Raw genomic sequence first — 22104 nt, forward strand, 5'->3', positions numbered from 1 at the left:
GGGACTGGCTGGGCAGAAGTCAGTAGGGGTTAAGCAATTGCTTGGGCATCACTTGTTATACATAAATCTACATGCATGTGTATCATAGCCACTATCCTCTTTCACCCTTTCTTTCACCTACACTAATAAATTGTATTTAAATAGAATTCACTAGTTCTACATGATCCCCCATCTACCAGTCTCTCCTCCTACCCCTAGGAAATGGGACAGTGAGCCAAAAACTGCATAGCACTAAACTATCACCCAATTTAAACCACAAAACTATAGAGCAAAGAAAAAAAAAAAAAAATCACCACCCCCATCGATTACAACCACATTACCACAGACTATGCAGAAAATCAGATTCTAAAGAGGAAGAATAAAGCACCAGCAAAGAGAATCACACATAGCTGAAAACCTACCCCTGAGCCTGCTTGACACAGGACATAGGCGAGATTAAGAGAAAAAGATCTGCTATATCACCAGCAGTATGCCTCAGAAAAAGGACACCAAAACACACAGCTCAGCCTGAAGGATTTCCCGTACAGGAGGAGGAAATAAACCAGTGGCCAGCAGGCAAATCAAACAAAAAGAAACAAGCGGTTTCATGCAAGCAAAAACATAAATAACAAAACTCAATTTCGGCCTACAGAGGAAAAAACGTCACAGCCTGAGCTAGTACATGAGTACATGAATACCTGGAACAGGGGGAGCAGATACCCACCACTGCACTCACCCCATCTCAGTACGGCACAGGGTAAAACAAATGCAGACATAGCCAATGAAATTGCATCCAACCCCCCAGCACCTCCATACAGTGACCCGTAATTTAAACAAGAAGAGGCAGCATTCCACAGCTAACCCTGTTTTCTGCAGCTCTGTTACACAAAACATATCTACAATAGGCAATTTTAGTTTTTATATTGAATACAGTATCTATGTCAACAAATGGACTACATAACAGAAACAAAAGAAGAAAAACAGAAACGATTTGAACAAATCAAGACATTTTATTCTCCAGGGCAAACTGAAGGAAAAAAATACAATCAAAGCCTTAAATCAATAATTAAAAAACAAATAGTAACAGCCAGAGCTAATGGCAACAGATAAGACACTGAAAACCTGGATTTCCTCCTCTTCTTCCTCGTGCCTGCCTTCCAGTTGCCCACGCCGCTTCTCCTTTCTTTGGCAGCAGAATCCTGAAATATGAGGTACGACACCATTAGCCCTGAGCAGCAGCAAACCCTCCACCTGAAGGAAGCGGGAAACCCAACATCCCAAAGAAACGCGGCACAGGACCGCCCAGCCAAGGGGGAAGACCTTGTAGCCCCCTCCCCCTTCCCAGTCCGTTCCAGCCAAAACTACTTAGAGCAGCTTTTCTCACCTCACTGTCACGCTGCGGAGGCTCCAGCCGGCGCTGCAGGGGATCACGGAGGCGGGCAGACTGGGCAAATGGAGCTGGGCACACAAAAAGCAGAGGCCAAAGGAGTCTGCTTCCCTGATTACAGGGGACCCCCAGCCACTGCCTCCATTGCAAAGGGCCGGGGACTCGGGGGCACAGCTGCTCCCTGACTTACAGGGCAGCCCCCTTCCCTACAGCCGAGAGAGGCTCCTTCTCTCCCATTCCGGGGCACCTTGACACGCACCCCGCTAGCGGGGCGGTCACCCCGCGCAGGCTGCCAGCAGAGCATAAAGGCTCACGTGCCCAGACCCTGATTACAGGCGGGCCAAAAACACCCCTGGAGCCACAGAGCTCGGTTTCCCCCCCAGCAGCAGGAACGACTCTCAGCCGCCAGGCAGCAGGGCGACACAGCCAAAGGCCGCGGTGGGGATCCTAGCCCCGATTCCAGGGAGGGCGCAAGCCCAACCCCACACCTCACGGCCCCGTGCCTCTGGAAGGCCGGGGCCACACTCCCGCCTGAGTACAGGGGGTCAGGTCTCTCAGAACACAGCTCACCAAGCACAGGGGGCACGCACAGCCCTGCCTACAGGACGGTACCCCGCACCTCGCCATCATCAAGAAGCCCCACGGAGCACGCAGCTCCCGCCAACGCCTGAGCTACAGGCTGGCCCGCCCGGCAGCAGAACATCACCACATCTTCAGCAGCCCTGGAAACCACCTCGACCCACCGAGCGGGGAGGTCACCCCACACACAAGCATCACCTCAACCTGCACCCTCTGATGGGACAGGGAGGGGTCGTTCCCACCAGCTGGATAACTAGAGCAGCCGGCTGCAATGCTGTGGCCTCCCCAGCCCTGATTACAGGGGGTCAGGCTGCTCGGGGGACAGAGGGTCCACAGCTTGTGACACGCACCCCGAGTACGGGGCTGTCACGCCACCAGCACAACTGGTGGCCACGCAAGGAAGGACAGGCCCAAGCCCTGGCTACAGGGCGGCCTCAGCCACAGAGCTACCACGTGGCACAGATCTCTACTAAGAAAAAAGGAGACAGGCAGACAGGACACTTGCAGCGCCCACGGGACTAAGATGAGGGGGAACACCCCCCTTGCGGCATGCACCAAAGTCCTCCATTCCCCCCTAGGAAGTCAAAGCTAAGCTGCAGCCATCTTTGTGGAGGCCTAAAGGAAAAGCACAGTTGCTCAGTCACTCCACAAACACAAACAAGGGAAGGAAGGGCAACACGCACACGGATGCAACTTTCCAGAAGGGAAGGACAACGCAGCGCAGCCAACACCTGGGAATAAACCCGCACCCACAAGCAACACACAAGAGCCTGTGACCTGTCCCGGGGCTGCGCGGAGGCCACAGACCTCAACGCGCCAAGGGGCTTCTCAAGTAAGGACAAGAGGCCAAAGGCCGCGGCACGCACCCCGAGTACGGGGCCGGCGCACTGACAGGCCACCACCAGGCAACAGCGCCGAGGGGCCGGAGGAGGAGTGGGGGGCAGGGAAAAGGCACTACCCTGCTTACAGGGTGGCCTTGGGGTCCGGCGAGCTCCGTTTCCCACTCAGGTGCGGAGAGGTGGCTCTCGCCCTCCGTACAGGGGGCCACGCTCCCCAGGCAGCCAAAGGAGCAACAAGGCAAAAGGCCAACTACAGCAAAGACCCGAGCCCTGCTTACAGGGAGGTCGCCCAGCACAGAGCCATCCTGGTCTCTCAAGGCGCCGGCAACGCCTCAACTCAAATGTGACTGTATCCCTGCTAACAGGGAGGTGCTTTGCCCAGGGTGCCTCTCTCTTTCCCCCCCGCATCTGCTGGCTTCCGCTTCCTCTTCCTCTTCTTCCTCGCGCCTGCCTTCCAGTTGCCCACGCCACTTCTCCTTTCTTTGGCAGCAGAATCCTGAAATATGAGGTACGACACCATTAGCCCTGAGCAGCAGCAAACCCTCCACCTGAAGGAAGCGGGAAACCCAACATCCCAAAGAAACGCGGCACAGGACCGCCCAGCCAAGGGGGAAGACCTTGTAGCCCCCTCCCCCTTCCCAGTCCGTTCCAGCCAAAACTACTTAGAGCAGCTTTTCTCACCTCACTGTCACGCTGCGGAGGCTCCAGCCGGCGCTGCAGGGGATCACGGAGGTGGGCAGACTGGGCAAATGGAGCTGGGCACACAAAAAGCAGAGGCCAAAGGAGTCTGCTTCCCTGATTACAGGGGACCCCCAGCCACTGCCTCCATTGCAAAGGGCCGGGGACTCGGGGGCACAGCTGCTCCCTGACTTACAGGGCAGCCCCCTTCCCTACAGCCGAGAGAGGCTCCTTCTCTCCCATTCCGGGGCACCTTGACACGCACCCCGCTAGCGGGGCGGTCACCCCGCGCAGGCTGCCAGCAGAGCATAAAGGCTCACGTGCCCAGACCCTGATTACAGGCGGGCCAAAAACACCCCTGGAGCCACAGAGCTCGGTTTCCCCCCCAGCAGCAGGAACGACTCTCAGCCGCCAGGCAGCAGGGCGACACAGCCAAAGGCCGCGGTGGGGATCCTAGCCCCGATTCCAGGGAGGGCGCAAGCCCAACCCCACACCTCACGGCCCCGTGCCTCTGGAAGGCCGGGGCCACACTCCCGCCTGAGTACAGGGGGTCAGGTCTCTCAGAACACAGCTCACCAAGCACAGGGGGCACGCACAGCCCTGCCTACAGGACGGTACCCCGCACCTCGCCATCATCAAGAAGCCCCACGGAGCACGCAGCTCCCGCCAACGCCTGAGCTACAGGCTGGCCCGCCCGGCAGCAGAACATCACCACATCTTCAGCAGCCCTGGGAACCACCTCGACCCACCGAGCGGGGAGGTCACCCCACACACAAGCATCACCTCAACCTGCACCCTCTGACGGGACAGGGAGGGGTCGTTCCCACCAGCTGGATAACTAGAGCAGCCGGCTGCAATGCTGTGGCCTCCCCAGCCCTGATTACAGGGGGTCAGGCTGCTCGGGGGACAGAGGGTCCACAGCTTGTGACATGCACCCCAAGTACGGGGCCGGCGCACTGACAGGCCACCACCAGGCAACAGCGCCGAGGGGCCGGAGGAGGAGTGGGGGGCAGGGAAAAGGCACTACCCTGCTTACAGGGTGGCCTTGGGGTCCGGCGAGCTCCGTTTCCCACTCAGGTGCGGAGAGGTGGCTCTCGCCCTCCGTACAGGGGGCCACGCTCCCCAGGCAGCCAAAGGAGCAACAAGGCAAAAGGCCAACTACAGCAAAGACCCGAGCCCTGCTTACAGGGAGGTCGCCCAGCACAGAGCCATCCTGGTCTCTCAAGGCGCCGGCAACGCCTCAACTCAAATGTGACTGTATCCCTGCTAACAGGGAGGTGCTTTGCCCAGGGTGCCTCTCTCTTTCCCCCCCGCATCTGCTGGCTTCCGCTTCCTCTTCCTCTTCTTCCTCGCGCCTGCCTTCCAGTTGCCCACGCCGCTTCTCCTTTCTTTGGCAGCAGAATCCTGAAATATGAGGTACGACACCATTAGCCCTGAGCAGCAGCAAACCCTCCACCTGAAGGAAGCGGGAAACCCAACATCCCAAAGAAACGCGGCACAGGACCGCCCAGCCAAGGGGGAAGACCTTGTAGCCCCCTCCCCCTTCCCAGTCCGTTCCAGCCAAAACTACTTAGAGCAGCTTTTCTCACCTCACTGTCACGCTGCGGAGGCTCCAGCCGGCGCTGCAGGGGATCACGGAGGCGGGCAGACTGGGCAAATGGAGCTGGGCACACAAAAAGCAGAGGCCAAAGGAGTCTGCTTCCCTGATTACAGGGGACCCCCAGCCACTGCCTCCATTGCAAAGGGCCGGGGACTCGGGGGCACAGCTGCTCCCTGACTTACAGGGCAGCCCCCTTCCCTACAGCCGAGAGAGGCTCCTTCTCTCCCATTCCGGGGCACCTTGACACGCACCCCGCTAGCGGGGCGGTCACCCCGCGCAGGCTGCCAGCAGAGCATAAAGGCTCACGTGCCCAGACCCTGATTACAGGCGGGCCAAAAACACCCCTGGAGCCACAGAGCTCGGTTTCCCCCCCAGCAGCAGGAACGACTCTCAGCCGCCAGGCAGCAGGGCGACACAGCCAAAGGCCGCGGTGGGGATCCTAGCCCCGATTCCAGGGAGGGCGCAAGCCCAACCCCACACCTCACGGCCCCGTGCCTCTGGAAGGCCGGGGCCACACTCCCGCCTGAGTACAGGGGGTCAGGTCTCTCAGAACACAGCTCACCAAGCACAGGGGGCACGCACAGCCCTGCCTACAGGACGGTACCCCGCACCTCGCCATCATCAAGAAGCCCCACGGAGCACGCAGCTCCCGCCAACGCCTGAGCTACAGGCTGGCCCGCCCGGCAGCAGAACATCACCACATCTTCAGCAGCCCTGGGAACCACCTCGACCCACCGAGCGGGGAGGTCACCCCACACACAAGCATCACCTCAACCTGCACCCTCTGACGGGACAGGGAGGGGTCGTTCCCACCAGCTGGATAACTAGAGCAGCCGGCTGCATTGCTGTGGCCTCCCCAGCCCTGATTACAGGGGGTCAGGCTGCTCGGGGGACAGAGGGTCCACAGCTTGTGACACGCACCCCGAGTACGGGGCTGTCACGCCACCAGCACAACTGGTGGCCACGCAAGGAAGGACAGGCCCAAGCCCTGGCTACAGGGCGGCCTCAGCCACAGAGCTACCACGTGGCACAGATCTCTACTAAGAAAAAAGGAGACAGGCAGACAGGACACTTGCAGCGCCCACGGGACTAAGATGAGGGGGAACACCCCCCTTGCGGCATGCACCAAAGTCCTCCATTCCCCCCTAGGAAGTCAAAGCTAAGCTGCAGCCATCTTTGTGGAGGCCTAAAGGAAAAGCACAGTTGCTCAGTCACTCCACAAACACAAACAAGGGAAGGAAGGGCAACACGCACACGGATGCAACTTTCCAGAAGGGAAGGACAACGCAGCGCAGCCAACGCCTGGGAATAAACCCGCACCCACAAGCAACACACAAGAGCCTGTGACCTGTCCCGGGGCTGCGCGGAGGCCACAGACCTCAACGCGCCAAGGGGCTTCTCAAGTAAGGACAAGAGGCCAAAGGCCGCGGCACGCACCCCGAGTACGGGGCCGGCGCACTGACAGGCCACCACCAGGCAACAGCGCCGAGGGGCCGGAGGAGGAGTGGGGGGCAGGGAAAAGGCACTACCCTGCTTACAGGGTGGCCTTGGGGTCCGGCGAGCTCCGTTTCCCACTCAGGTGCGGAGAGGTGGCTCTCGCCCTCCGTACAGGGGGCCACGCTCCCCAGGCAGCCAAAGGAGCAACAAGGCAAAAGGCCAACTACAGCAAAGACCCGAGCCCTGCTTACAGGGAGGTCGCCCAGCACAGAGCCATCCTGGTCTCTCAAGGCGCCGGCAACGCCTCAACTCAAATGTGACTGTATCCCTGCTAACAGGGAGGTGCTTTGCCCAGGGTGCCTCTCTCTTTCCCCCCCGCATCTGCTGGCTTCCGCTTCCTCTTCCTCTTCTTCCTCGCGCCTGCCTTCCAGTTGCCCACGCCGCTTCTCCTTTCTTTGGCAGCAGAATCCTGAAATATGAGGTACGACACCATTAGCCCTGAGCAGCAGCAAACCCTCCACCTGAAGGAAGCGGGAAACCCAACATCCCAAAGAAACGCGGCACAGGACCGCCCAGCCAAGGGGGAAGACCTTGTAGCCCCCTCCCCCTTCCCAGTCCGTTCCAGCCAAAACTACTTAGAGCAGCTTTTCTCACCTCACTGTCACGCTGCGGAGGCTCCAGCCGGCGCTGCAGGGGATCACGGAGGCGGGCAGACTGGGCAAATGGAGCTGGGCACACAAAAAGCAGAGGCCAAAGGAGTCTGCTTCCCTGATTACAGGGGACCCCCAGCCACTGCCTCCATTGCAAAGGGCCGGGGACTCGGGGGCACAGATGCTCCCTGACTTACAGGGCAGCCCCCTTCCCTACAGCCGAGAGAGGCTCCTTCTCTCCCATTCCGGGGCACCTTGACACACACCCCGCTAGCGGGGCGGTCACCCCGCGCAGGCTGCCAGCAGAGCATAAAGGCTCACGTGCCCAGACCCTGATTACAGGCGGGCCAAAAACACCCCTGGAGCCACAGAGCTCGGTTTCCCCCCCAGCAGCAGGAACGACTCTCAGCCGCCAGGCAGCAGGGCGACACAGCCAAAGGCCGCGGTGGGGATCCTAGCCCCGATTCCAGGGAGGGCGCAAGCCCAACCCCACACCTCACGGCCCCGTGCCTCTGGAAGGCCGGGGCCACACTCCCGCCTGAGTACAGGGGGGCAGGTCTCTCAGAACACAGCTCACCAAGCACAGGGGGCACGCACAGCCCTGCCTACAGGACGGTACCCCGCACCTCGCCATCATCAAGAAGCCCCACGGAGCACGCAGCTCCCGCCAACGCCTGAGCTACAGGCTGGCCCGCCCGGCAGCAGAACATCACCACATCTTCAGCAGCCCTGGGAACCACCTCGACCCACCGAGCGGGGAGGTCACCCCACACACAAGCATCACCTCAACCTGCACCCTCTGACGGGACAGGGAGGGGTCGTTCCCACCAGCTGGATAACTAGAGCAGCCGGCTGCAATGCTGTGGCCTCCCCAGCCCTGATTACAGGGGGTCAGGCTGCTCGGGGGACAGAGGGTCCACAGCTTGTGACATGCACCCCAAGTACGGGGCCGGCGCACTGACAGGCCACCACCAGGCAACAGCGCCGAGGGGCCGGAGGAGGAGTGGGGGGCAGGGAAAAGGCACTACCCTGCTTACAGGGTGGCCTTGGGGTCCGGCGAGCTCCGTTTCCCACTCAGGTGCGGAGAGGTGGCTCTCGCCCTCCGTACAGGGGGCCACGCTCCCCAGGCAGCCAAAGGAGCAACAAGGCAAAAGGCCAACTACAGCAAAGACCCGAGCCCTGCTTACAGGGAGGTCGCCCAGCACAGAGCCATCCTGGTCTCTCAAGGCGCCGGCAACGCCTCAACTCAAATGTGACTGTATCCCTGCTAACAGGGAGGTGCTTTGCCCAGGGTGCCTCTCTCTTTCCCCCCCGCATCTGCTGGCTTCCGCTTCCTCTTCCTCTTCTTCCTCGCGCCTGCCTTCCAGTTGCCCACGCCGCTTCTCCTTTCTTTGGCAGCAGAATCCTGAAATATGAGGTACGACACCATTAGCCCTGAGCAGCAGCAAACCCTCCACCTGAAGGAAGCGGGAAACCCAACATCCCAAAGAAACGCGGCACAGGACCGCCCAGCCAAGGGGGAAGACCTTGTAGCCCCCTCCCCCTTCCCAGTCCGTTCCAGCCAAAACTACTTAGAGCAGCTTTTCTCACCTCACTGTCACGCTGCGGAGGCTCCAGCCGGCGCTGCAGGGGATCACGGAGGCGGGCAGACTGGGCAAATGGAGCTGGGCACACAAAAAGCAGAGGCCAAAGGAGTCTGCTTCCCTGATTACAGGGGACCCCCAGCCACTGCCACCATTGCAAAGGGCCGGGGACTCGGGGGCACAGCTGCTCCCTGACTTACAGGGCAGCCCCCTTCCCTACAGCCGAGAGAGGCTCCTTCTCTCCCATTCCGGGGCACCTTGACACGCACCCCGCTAGCGGGGCGGTCACCCCGCGCAGGCTGCCAGCAGAGCATAAAGGCTCACGTGCCCAGACCCTGATTACAGGCGGGCCAAAAACACCCCTGGAGCCACAGAGCTCGGTTTCCCCCCCAGCAGCAGGAACGACTCTCAGCCGCCAGGCAGCAGGGCGACACAGCCAAAGGCCGCGGTGGGGATCCTAGCCCCGATTCCAGGGAGGGCGCAAGCCCAACCCCACACCTCACGGCCCCGTGCCTCTGGAAGGCCGGGGCCACACTCCCGCCTGAGTACAGGGGGGCAGGTCTCTCAGAACACAGCTCACCAAGCACAGGGGGCACGCACAGCCCTGCCTACAGGACGGTACCCCGCACCTCGCCATCATCAAGAAGCCCCACGGAGCACGCAGCTCCCGCCAACGCCTGAGCTACAGGCTGGCCCGCCCGGCAGCAGAACATCACCACATCTTCAGCAGCCCTGGGAACCACCTCGACCCACCGAGCGGGGAGGTCACCCCACACACAAGCATCACCTCAACCTGCACCCTCTGACGGGACAGGGAGGGGTCGTTCCCACCAGCTGGATAACTAGAGCAGCCGGCTGCAATGCTGTGGCCTCCCCAGCCCTGATTACAGGGGGTCAGGCTGCTCGGGGGACAGAGGGTCCACAGCTTGTGACATGCACCCCAAGTACGGGGCCGGCGCACTGACAGGCCACCACCAGGCAACAGCGCCGAGGGGCCGGAGGAGGAGTGGGGGGCAGGGAAAAGGCACTACCCTGCTTACAGGGTGGCCTTGGGGTCCGGCGAGCTCCGTTTCCCACTCAGGTGCGGAGAGGTGGCTCTCGCCCTCCGTACAGGGGGCCACGCTCCCCAGGCAGCCAAAGGAGCAACAAGGCAAAAGGCCAACTACAGCAAAGACCCGAGCCCTGCTTACAGGGAGGTCGCCCAGCACAGAGCCATCCTGGTCTCTCAAGGCGCCGGCAACGCCTCAACTCAAATGTGACTGTATCCCTGCTAACAGGGAGGTGCTTTGCCCAGGGTGCCTCTCTCTTTCCCCCCCGCATCTGCTGGCTTCCGCTTCCTCTTCCTCTTCTTCCTCGCGCCTGCCTTCCAGTTGCCCACGCCGCTTCTCCTTTCTTTGGCAGCAGAATCCTGAAATATGAGGTACGACACCATTAGCCCTGAGCAGCAGCAAACCCTCCACCTGAAGGAAGCGGGAAACCCAACATCCCAAAGAAACGCGGCACAGGACCGCCCAGCCAAGGGGGAAGACCTTGTAGCCCCCTCCCCCTTCCCAGTCCGTTCCAGCCAAAACTACTTAGAGCAGCTTTTCTCACCTCACTGTCACGCTGCGGAGGCTCCAGCCGGCGCTGCAGGGGATCACGGAGGCGGGCAGACTGGGCAAATGGAGCTGGGCACACAAAAAGCAGAGGCCAAAGGAGTCTGCTTCCCTGATTACAGGGGACCCCCAGCCACTGCCACCATTGCAAAGGGCCGGGGACTCGGGGGCACAGCTGCTCCCTGACTTACAGGGCAGCCCCCTTCCCTACAGCCGAGAGAGGCTCCTTCTCTCCCATTCCGGGGCACCTTGACACGCACCCCGCTAGCGGGGCGGTCACCCCGCGCAGGCTGCCAGCAGAGCATAAAGGCTCACGTGCCCAGACCCTGATTACAGGCGGGCCAAAAACACCCCTGGAGCCACAGAGCTCGGTTTCCCCCCCAGCAGCAGGAACGACTCTCAGCCGCCAGGCAGCAGGGCGACACAGCCAAAGGCCGCGGTGGGGATCCTAGCCCCGATTCCAGGGAGGGCGCAAGCCCAACCCCACACCTCACGGCCCCGTGCCTCTGGAAGGCCGGGGCCACACTCCCGCCTGAGTACAGGGGGGCAGGTCTCTCAGAACACAGCTCACCAAGCACAGGGGGCACGCACAGCCCTGCCTACAGGACGGTACCCCGCACCTCGCCATCATCAAGAAGCCCCACGGAGCACGCAGCTCCCGCCAACGCCTGAGCTACAGGCTGGCCCGCCCGGCAGCAGAACATCACCACATCTTCAGCAGCCCTGGGAACCACCTCGACCCACCGAGCGGGGAGGTCACCCCACACACAAGCATCACCTCAACCTGCACCCTCTGACGGGACAGGGAGGGGTCGTTCCCACCAGCTGGATAACTAGAGCAGCCGGCTGCAATGCTGTGGCCTCCCCAGCCCTGATTACAGGGGGTCAGGCTGCTCGGGGGACAGAGGGTCCACAGCTTGTGACATGCACCCCAAGTACGGGGCCGGCGCACTGACAGGCCACCACCAGGCAACAGCGCCGAGGGGCCGGAGGAGGAGTGGGGGGCAGGGAAAAGGCACTACCCTGCTTACAGGGTGGCCTTGGGGTCCGGCGAGCTCCGTTTCCCACTCAGGTGCGGAGAGGTGGCTCTCGCCCTCCGTACAGGGGGCCACGCTCCCCAGGCAGCCAAAGGAGCAACAAGGCAAAAGGCCAACTACAGCAAAGACCCGAGCCCTGCTTACAGGGAGGTCGCCCAGCACAGAGCCATCCTGGTCTCTCAAGGCGCCGGCAACGCCTCAACTCAAATGTGACTGTATCCCTGCTAACAGGGAGGTGCTTTGCCCAGGGTGCCTCTCTCTTTCCCCCCCGCATCTGCTGGCTTCCGCTTCCTCTTCCTCTTCTTCCTCGCGCCTGCCTTCCAGTTGCCCACGCCGCTTCTCCTTTCTTTGGCAGCAGAATCCTGAAATATGAGGTACGACACCATTAGCCCTGAGCAGCAGCAAACCCTCCACCTGAAGGAAGCGGGAAACCCAACATCCCAAAGAAACGCGGCACAGGACCGCCCAGCCAAGGGGGAAGACCTTGTAGCCCCCTCCCCCTTCCCAGTCCGTTCCAGCCAAAACTACTTAGAGCAGCTTTTCTCACCTCACTGTCACGCTGCGGAGGCTCCAGCCGGCGCTGCAGGGGATCACGGAGGCGGGCAGACTGGGCAAATGGAGCTGGGCACACAAAAAGCAGAGGCCAAAGGAGTCTGCTTCCCTGATTACAGGGGACCCCCAGCCACTGCCACCATTGCAAAGGGCCGGGGACTCGGGGGCACAGCTGCTCCCTGACTTACAGGGCAGCCCCCTTCCCTACAGCCGAGAGAGGCTCCTTCTCTCCCATTCCGGGGCACCTTGACACGCACCCCGCTAGCGGGGCGGTCACCCCGCGCAGGCTGCCAGCAGAGCATAAAGGCTCACGTGCCCAGACCCTGATTACAGGCGGGCCAAAAACACCCCTGGAGCCACAGAGCTCGGTTTCCCCCCCAGCAGCAGGAACGACTCTCAGCCGCCAGGCAGCAGGGCGACACAGCCAAAGGCCGCGGTGGGGATCCTAGCCCCGATTCCAGGGAGGGCGCAAGCCCAACCCCACACCTCACGGCCCCGTGCCTCTGGAAGGCCGGGGCCACACTCCCGCCTGAGTACAGGGGGTCAGGTCTCTCAGAACACAGCTCACCAAGCACAGGGAGCACGCACAGCCCTGCCTACAGGACGGTACCCCGCACCTCGCCATCATCAAGAAGCCCCACGGAGCACGCAGCTCCCGCCAACGCCTGAGCTACAGGCTGGCCCGCCCGGCAGCAGAACATCACCACATCTTCAGCAGCCCTGGAAACCACCTCGACCCACCGAGCGGGGAGGTCACCCCACACACAAGCATCACCTCAACCTGCACCCTCTGACGGGACAGGGAGGGGTCGTTCCCACCAGCTGGATAACTAGAGCAGCCGGCTGCAATGCTGTGGCCTCCCCAGCCCTGATTACAGGGGGTCAGGCTGCTCGGGGGACAGAGGGTCCACAGCTTGTGACATGCACCCCAAGTACGGGGCCGGCGCACTGACAGGCCACCACCAGGCAACAGCGCCGAGGGGCCGGAGGAGGAGTGGGGGGCAGGGAAAAGGCACTACCCTGCTTACAGGGTGGCCTTGGGGTCCGGCGAGCTCCGTTTCCCACTCAGGTGCGGAGAGGTGGCTCTCGCCCTCCGTACAGGGGGCCACGCTCCCCAGGCAGCCAAAGGAGCAACAAGGCAAAAGGCCAACTACAGCAAAGACCCGAGCCCTGCTTACAGGGAGGTCGCCCAGCACAGAGCCATCCTGGTCTCTCAAGGCGCCGGCAACGCCTCAACTCAAATGTGACTGTATCCCTGCTAACAGGGAGGTGCTTTGCCCAGGGTGCCTCTCTCTTTCCCCCCCGCATCTGCTGGCTTCCGCTTCCTCTTCCTCTTCTTCCTCGCGCCTGCCTTCCAGTTGCCCACGCCGCTTCTCCTTTCTTTGGCAGCAGAATCCTGAAATATGAGGTACGACACCATTAGCCCTGAGCAGCAGCAAACCCTCCACCTGAAGGAAGCGGGAAACCCAACATCCCAAAGAAACGCGGCACAGGACCGCCCAGCCAAGGGGGAAGACCTTGTAGCCCCCTCCCCCTTCCCAGTCCGTTCCAGCCAAAACTACTTAGAGCAGCTTTTCTCACCTCACTGTCACGCTGCGGAGGCTCCAGCCGGCGCTGCAGGGGATCACGGAGGCGGGCAGACTGGGCAAATGGAGCTGGGCACACAAAAAGCAGAGGCCAAAGGAGTCTGCTTCCCTGATTACAGGGGACCCCCAGCCACTGCCTCCATTGCAAAGGGCCGGGGACTCGGGGGCACAGCTGCTCCCTGACTTACAGGGCAGCCCCCTTCCCTACAGCCGAGAGAGGCTCCTTCTCTCCCATTCCGGGGCACCTTGACACGCACCCCGCTAGCGGGGCGGTCACCCCGCGCAGGCTGCCAGCAGAGCATAAAGGCTCACGTGCCCAGACCCTGATTACAGGCGGGCCAAAAACACCCCTGGAGCCACAGAGCTCGGTTTCCCCCCCAGCAGCAGGAACGACTCTCAGCCGCCAGGCAGCAGGGCGACACAGCCAAAGGCCGCGGTGGGGATCCTAGCCCCGATTCCAGGGAGGGCGCAAGCCCAACCCCACACCTCACGGCCCCGTGCCTCTGGAAGGCCGGGGCCACACTCCCGCCTGAGTACAGGGGGTCAGGTCTCTCAGAACACAGCTCACCAAGCACAGGGGGCACGCACAGCCCTGCCTACAGGACGGTACCCCGCACCTCGCCATCATCAAGAAGCCCCACGGAGCACGCAGCTCCCGCCAACGCCTGAGCTACAGGCTGGCCCGCCCGGCAGCAGAACATCACCACATCTTCAGCAGCCCTGGGAACCACCTCGACCCACCGAGCGGGGAGGTCACCCCACACACAAGCATCACCTCAACCTGCACCCTCTGACGGGACAGGGAGGGGTCGTTCCCACCAGCTGGATAACTAGAGCAGCCGGCTGCAATGCTGTGGCCTCCCCAGCCCTGATTACAGGGGGTCAGGCTGCTCGGGGGACAGAGGGTCCACAGCTTGTGACATGCACCCCAAGTACGGGGCCGGCGCACTGACAGGCCACCACCAGGCAACAGCGCCGAGGGGCCGGAGGAGGAGTGGGGGGCAGGGAAAAGGCACTACCCTGCTTACAGGGTGGCCTTGGGGTCCGGCGAGCTCCGTTTCCCACTCAGGTGCGGAGAGGTGGCTCTCGCCCTCCGTACAGGGGGCCACGCTCCCCAGGCAGCCAAAGGAGCAACAAGGCAAAAGGCCAACTACAGCAAAGACCCGAGCCCTGCTTACAGGGAGGTCGCCCAGCACAGAGCCATCCTGGTCTCTCAAGGCGCCGGCAACGCCTCAACTCAAATGTGACTGTATCCCTGCTAACAGGGAGGTGCTTTGCCCAGGGTGCCTCTCTCTTTCCCCCCCGCATCTGCTGGCTTCCGCTTCCTCTTCCTCTTCTTCCTCGCGCCTGCCTTCCAGTTGCCCACGCCGCTTCTCCTTTCTTTGGCAGCAGAATCCTGAAATATGAGGTACGACACCATTAGCCCTGAGCAGCAGCAAACCCTCCACCTGAAGGAAGCGGGAAACCCAACATCCCAAAGAAACGCGGCACAGGACCGCCCAGCCAAGGGGGAAGACCTTGTAGCCCCCTCCCCCTTCCCAGTCCGTTCCAGCCAAAACTACTTAGAGCAGCTTTTCTCACCTCACTGTCACGCTGCGGAGGCTCCAGCCGGCGCTGCAGGGGATCACGGAGGCGGGCAGACTGGGCAAATGGAGCTGGGCACACAAAAAGCAGAGGCCAAAGGAGTCTGCTTCCCTGATTACAGGGGACCCCCAGCCACTGCCACCATTGCAAAGGGCCGGGGACTCGGGGGCACAGCTGCTCCCTGACTTACAGGGCAGCCCCCTTCCCTACAGCCGAGAGAGGCTCCTTCTCTCCCATTCCGGGGCACCTTGACACGCACCCCGCTAGCGGGGCGGTCACCCCGCGCAGGCTGCCAGCAGAGCATAAAGGCTCACGTGCCCAGACCCTGATTACAGGCGGGCCAAAAACACCCCTGGAGCCACAGAGCTCGGTTTCCCCCCCAGCAGCAGGAACGACTCTCAGCCGCCAGGCAGCAGGGCGACACAGCCAAAGGCCGCGGTGGGGATCCTAGCCCCGATTCCAGGGAGGGCGCAAGCCCAACCCCACACCTCACGGCCCCGTGCCTCTGGAAGGCCGGGGCCACACTCCCGCCTGAGTACAGGGGGTCAGGTCTCTCAGAACACAGCTCACCAAGCACAGGGAGCACGCACAGCCCTGCCTACAGGACGGTACCCCGCACCTCGCCATCATCAAGAAGCCCCACGGAGCACGCAGCTCCCGCCAACGCCTGAGCTACAGGCTGGCCCGCCCGGCAGCAGAACATCACCACATCTTCAGCAGCCCTGGAAACCACCTCGACCCACCGAGCGGGGAGGTCACCCCACACACAAGCATCACCTCAACCTGCACCCTCTGACGGGACAGGGAGGGGTCGTTCCCACCAGCTGGATAACTAGAGCAGCCGGCTGCAATGCTGTGGCCTCCCCAGCCCTGATTACAGGGGGTCAGGCTGCTCGGGGGACAGAGGGTCCACAGCTTGTGACATGCACCCCAAGTACGGGGCCGGCGCACTGACAGGCCACCACCAGGCAACAGCGCCGAGGGGCCGGAGGAGGAGTGGGGGGCAGGGAAAAGGCACTACCCTGCTTACAGGGTGGCCTTGGGGTCCGGCGAGCTCCGTTTCCCACTCAGGTGCGGAGAGGTGGCTCTCGCCCTCCGTACAGGGGGCCACGCTCCCCAGGCAGCCAAAGGAGCAACAAGGCAAAAGGCCAACTACAGCAAAGACCCGAGCCCTGCTTACAGGGAGGTCGCCCAGCACAGAGCCATCCTGGTCTCTCAAGGCGCCGGCAACGCCTCAACTCAAATGTGACTGTATCCCTGCTAACAGGGAGGTGCTTTGCCCAGGGTGCCTCTCTCTTTCCCCCCCCGCATCTGCTGGCTTCCGCTTCCTCTTCCTCTTCTTCCTCGCGCCTGCCTTCCAGTTGCCCACGCCGCTTCTCCTTTCTTTGGCAGCAGAATCCTGAAATATGAGGTACGACACCATTAGCCCTGAGCAGCAGCAAACCCTCCACCTGAAGGAAGCGGGAAACCCAACATCCCAAAGAAACGCGGCACAGGACCGCCCAGCCAAGGGGGAAGACCTTGTAGCCCCCTCCCCCTTCCCAGTCCGTTCCAGCCAAAACTACTTAGAGCAGCTTTTCTCACCTCACTGTCACGCTGCGGAGGCTCCAGCCGGCGCTGCAGGGGATCACGGAGGCGGGCAGACTGGGCAAATGGAGCTGGGCACACAAAAAGCAGAGGCCAAAGGAGTCTGCTTCCCTGATTACAGGGGACCCCCAGCCACTGCCTCCATTGCAAAGGGCCGGGGACTCGGGGGCACAGCTGCTCCCTGACTTACAGGGCAGCCCCCTTCCCTACAGCCGAGAGAGGCTCCTTCTCTCCCATTCCGGGGCACCTTGACACGCACCCCGCTAGCGGGGCGGTCACCCCGCGCAGGCTGCCAGCAGAGCATAAAGGCTCACGTGCCCAGACCCTGATTACAGGCGGGCCAAAAACACCCCTGGAGCCACAGAGCTCGGTTTCCCCCCCAGCAGCAGGAACGACTCTCAGCCGCCAGGCAGCAGGGCGACACAGCCAAAGGCCGCGGTGGGGATCCTAGCCCCGATTCCAGGGAGGGCGCAAGCCCAACCCCACACCTCACGGCCCCGTGCCTCTGGAAGGCCGGGGCCACACTCCCGCCTGAGTACAGGGGGTCAGGTCTCTCAGAACACAGCTCACCAAGCACAGGGGGCACGCACAGCCCTGCCTACAGGACGGTACCCCGCACCTCGCCATCATCAAGAAGCCCCACGGAGCACGCAGCTCCCGCCAACGCCTGAGCTACAGGCTGGCCCGCCCGGCAGCAGAACATCACCACATCTTCAGCAGCCCTGGGAACCACCTCGACCCACCGAGCGGGGAGGTCACCCCACACACAAGCATCACCTCAACCTGCACCCTCTGACGGGACAGGGAGGGGTCGTTCCCACCAGCTGGATAACTAGAGCAGCCGGCTGCAATGCTGTGGCCTCCCCAGCCCTGATTACAGGGGGGTCAGGCTGCTCGGGGGACAGAGGGTCCACAGCTTGTGACACGCACCCCGAGTACAGGGCTGTCACGCCACCAGCACAACTGGTGGCCACGCAAGGAAGGACAGGCCCAAGCCCTGGCTACAGGGCGGCCTCAGCCACAGAGCTACCACGTGGCACAGATCTCTACTAAGAAAAAAGGAGACAGGCAGACAGGACACTTGCAGCGCCCACGGGACTAAGATGAGGGGGAACACCCCCCTTGCGGCATGCACCAAAGTCCTCCATTCCCCCCTAGGAAGTCAAAGCTAAGCTGCAGCCATCTTTGTGGAGGCCTAAAGGAAAAGTACAGTTGCTCAGTCACTCCACAAACACAAACAAGGGAAGGAAGGGCAACACGCACACGGATGCAACTTTCCAGAAGGGAAGGACAACGCAGCGCAGCCAACGCCTGGGAATAAACCCGCACCCACAAGCAACACACAAGAGCCTGTGACCTGTCCCGGGGCTGCGCGGAGGCCACAGACCTCAACGCGCCAAGGGGCTTCTCAAGTAAGGACAAGAGGCCAAAGGCCGCGGCACGCACCCCGAGTACGGGGCCGGCGCACTGACAGGCCACCACCAGGCAACAGCGCCGAGGGGCCGGAGGAGGAGTGGGGGGCAGGGAAAAGGCACTACCCTGCTTACAGGGTGGCCTTGGGGTCCGGCGAGCTCCGTTTCCCACTCAGGTGCGGAGAGGTGGCTCTCGCCCTCCGTACAGGGGGCCACGCTCCCCAGGCAGCCAAAGGAGCAACAAGGCAAAAGGCCAACTACAGCAAAGACCCGAGCCCTGCTTACAGGGAGGTCGCCCAGCACAGAGCCATCCTGGTCTCTCAAGGCGCCGGCAACGCCTCAACTCAAATGTGACTGTATCCCTGCTAACAGGGAGGTGCTTTGCCCAGGGTGCCTCTCTCTTTCCCCCCCGCATCTGCTGGCTTCCGCTTCCTCTTCCTCTTCTTCCTCGCGCCTGCCTTCCAGTTGCCCACGCCGCTTCTCCTTTCTTTGGCAGCAGAATCCTGAAATATGAGGTACGACACCATTAGCCCTGAGCAGCAGCAAACCCTCCACCTGAAGGAAGCGGGAAACCCAACATCCCAAAGAAACGCGGCACAGGACCGCCCAGCCAAGGGGGAAGACCTTGTAGCCCCCTCCCCCTTCCCAGTCCGTTCCAGCCAAAACTACTTAGAGCAGCTTTTCTCACCTCACTGTCACGCTGCGGAGGCTCCAGCCGGCGCTGCAGGGGATCACGGAGGCGGGCAGACTGGGCAAATGGAGCTGGGCACACAAAAAGCAGAGGCCAAAGGAGTCTGCTTCCCTGATTACAGGGGACCCCCAGCCACTGCCTCCATTGCAAAGGGCCGGGGACTCGGGGGCACAGCTGCTCCCTGACTTACAGGGCAGCCCCCTTCCCTACAGCCGAGAGAGGCTCCTTCTCTCCCATTCCGGGGCACCTTGACACGCACCCCGCTAGCGGGGCGGTCACCCCGCGCAGGCTGCCAGCAGAGCATAAAGGCTCACGTGCCCAGACCCTGATTACAGGCGGGCCAAAAACACCCCTGGAGCCACAGAGCTCGGTTTCCCCCCCAGCAGCAGGAACGACTCTCAGCCGCCAGGCAGCAGGGCGACACAGCCAAAGGCCGCGGTGGGGATCCTAGCCCCGATTCCAGGGAGGGCGCAAGCCCAACCCCACACCTCACGGCCCCGTGCCTCTGGAAGGCCGGGGCCACACTCCCGCCTGAGTACAGGGGGTCAGGTCTCTCAGAACACAGCTCACCAAGCACAGGGGGCACGCACAGCCCTGCCTACAGGACGGTACCCCGCACCTCGCCATCATCAAGAAGCCCCACGGAGCACGCAGCTCCCGCCAACGCCTGAGCTACAGGCTGGCCTGCCCGGCAGCAGAACATCACCACATCTTCAGCAGCCCTGGGAACCACCTCGACCCACCGAGCGGGGAGGTCACCCCACACACAAGCATCACCTCAACCTGCACCCTCTGACGGGACAGGGAGGGGTCGTTCCCACCAGCTGGATAACTAGAGCAGCCGGCTGCAATGCTGTGGCCTCCCCAGCCCTGATTACAGGGGGTCAGGCTGCTCGGGGGACAGAGGGTCCACAGCTTGTGACACGCACCCCGAGTACAGGGCTGTCACGCCACCAGCACAACTGGTGGCCACGCAAGGAAGGACAGGCCCAAGCCCTGGCTACAGGGCGGCCTCAGCCACAGAGCTACCACGTGGCACAGATCTCTACTAAGAAAAAAGGAGACAGGCAGACAGGACACTTGCAGCGCCCACGGGACTAAGATGAGGGGGAACACCCCCCTTGCGGCATGCACCAAAGTCCTCCATTCCCCCCTAGGAAGTCAAAGCTAAGCTGCAGCCATCTTTGTGGAGGCCTAAAGGAAAAGCACAGTTGCTCAGTCACTCCACAAACACAAACAAGGGAAGGAAGGGCAACACGCACACGGATGCAACTTTCCAGAAGGGAAGGACAACGCAGCGCAGCCAACGCCTGGGAATAAACCCGCACCCACAAGCAACACACAAGAGCCTGTGACCTGTCCCGGGGCTGCGCGGAGGCCACAGACCTCAACGCGCCAAGGGGCTTCTCAAGTAAGGACAAGAGGCCAAAGGCCGCGGCACGCACCCCGAGTACGGGGCCGGCGCACTGACAGGCCACCACCAGGCAACAGCGCCGAGGGGCCGGAGGAGGAGTGGGGGGCAGGGAAAAGGCACTACCCTGCTTACAGGGTGGCCTTGGGGTCCGGCGAGCTCCGTTTCCCACTCAGGTGCGGAGAGGTGGCTCTCGCCCTCCGTACAGGGGGCCACGCTCCCCAGGCAGCCAAAGGAGCAACAAGGCAAAAGGCCAACTACAGCAAAGACCCGAGCCCTGCTTACAGGGAGGTCGCCCAGCACAGAGCCATCCTGGTCTCTCAAGGCGCCGGCAACGCCTCAACTCAAATGTGACTGTATCCCTGCTAACAGGGAGGTGCTTTGCCCAGGGTGCCTCTCTCTTTCCCCCCCGCATCTGCTGGCTTCCGCTTCCTCTTCTTCCTCGCGCCTGCCTTCCAGTTGCCCACGCCGCTTCCCCTTTCTTCGGCAGCAGATTCTAAATTATGAGGCACAACACCTTTCAACCCGGCAATCCTTCCTTCCCTGTTGATTCCTGCAAATACTAGCTAATTCAAGAGGCATCAGCATCACGTTCTGAAGTACAGGCAAACTAGGCTGAAGCACATCAGTTAAATTTAGAAGCAATATTGGTAACACCTATTTTATGAGGCTGTATGTTGCCTCAAGATAGTTAACAGGACTACACACTCAGGTTCACGAAATACAGAAGTCATCCTACCTTTACTTCCTGACAGAACAGATCCATCACACTCCTCATCTTCAGCACTAGAACACTGTTCCAGTGCTGTTTCCGTTACATCCTCAGTATGTGTTATGTTGACTCCCTCAGACCCCCCATCACCTTGTGATGAATAGGAATAAAACCCCTAAAGAATGTCAGACCAGTCACAAAAAAAATAGCTTTATTGTTGCTGCTTGATGTTGCCTCTGCAACTTCAAGGCCGAAGCGCCGTCGGGGCCCGCGCCCCGGCCGGACCCCCCCCCGCCGCCGTCGGGGCCCGCGCCCCGGCCGGACCCCCCCCCGCCGCCGTCGGGGCCCGCGCCCCGGCCGGACCCCCCCCCGCCGCCGTCGGGGCCCGCGCCCCGGCCGGACCCCCCCCCGCCGCCGTCGGGGCCCGCGCCCCGGCCGGACCCCCCCCCGCCGCCGTCGGGGCCCGCGCCCCGGCCGGAACCCCACCCGCCGCCGTCGGGGCCCGCGCCCCGGCCGGACCCCCCCCCGCCGCCGTCGGGGCCCGCGCCCCGGCCGGACCCCCCCCCGCCGCCGTCGGGGCCCGCGCCCCGGCCGGACCCCCCCCCGCCGCCGTCGGGGCCCGCGCCCCGGCCGGACCCCCCCCCGCCGCCGTCGGGGCCCGCGCCCCGGCCGGACCCCCCCCCGCCGCCGTCGGGGCCCGCGCCCCGGCCGGACCCCCCCCCGCCGCCGTCGGGGCCCGCGCCCCGGCCGGCCCTTTATTTTCCACACATCCGCTATTCCCATCCCATTGTGCTCTTCAGCCCCGCTCCGGCCGTACCTCGTTCCCAGAGGCTGTTTGTAGTCCGTCCGTCGTTCCATTGCTTTCCTCTCGCAGCTCCCTATTTCTTCTGATGCTCTCAGAGGAACTCCTTATATAGGTTTCCTTGCCCCCCCGTCAGCCAATAGGAGCTCAGAACGCCGCTTTTTTTTTCCCGCCGTTTTCTCTTCCCGCCCTTTTCTTTTCTCACCTCTGCCTTCCCGCCCTTTCCAGCCGAAGGTGCCCGGGCCGGGGTCACCTGAAGTTCACGGCCGGGGTCACCTGAAGGTCACCGCTCCTCGCAGGCGTTGCCGCCCTTTCCCTCAGGGCTGAGCCGCTCCACAGGTGGTGTCACCTCACCAACCATACCTTGGCTGAGCTCAGGGTGGGGAATTCATTTCTTCTGTTT

The 22104-nt window shown here is 62.4% G+C and overlaps 1 long non-coding RNA gene across 1 annotated transcript; it reads right to left on the reverse strand.

Moving 5' to 3' along the window:
• Positions 1 to 987: 987 nt before the first annotated feature.
• On the reverse strand, positions 988 to 21823 carry LOC149918971 (uncharacterized). The gene is made up of 13 exons (XR_016464222.1): positions 21717 to 21823; positions 18774 to 20683; positions 16671 to 18588; positions 15084 to 16485; positions 13498 to 14898; positions 11912 to 13312; positions 10326 to 11726; positions 8740 to 10140; positions 7154 to 8554; positions 5052 to 6968; positions 3466 to 4866; positions 1364 to 3280; positions 988 to 1178 (listed from the first exon to the last, which is right to left on the reverse strand). It is a non-coding gene; the product is annotated as an uncharacterized LOC149918971 (long non-coding RNA).
• Positions 21824 to 22104: the final 281 nt, after the last annotated feature.

The sequence above is a fragment of the Phasianus colchicus genome, chromosome 2, assembly GCF_987193195.1.
Source record: "Phasianus colchicus chromosome 2, bPhaCol1.hap1.1, whole genome shotgun sequence".
Taxonomy (NCBI): Eukaryota; Metazoa; Chordata; class Aves; order Galliformes; family Phasianidae; genus Phasianus; species Phasianus colchicus.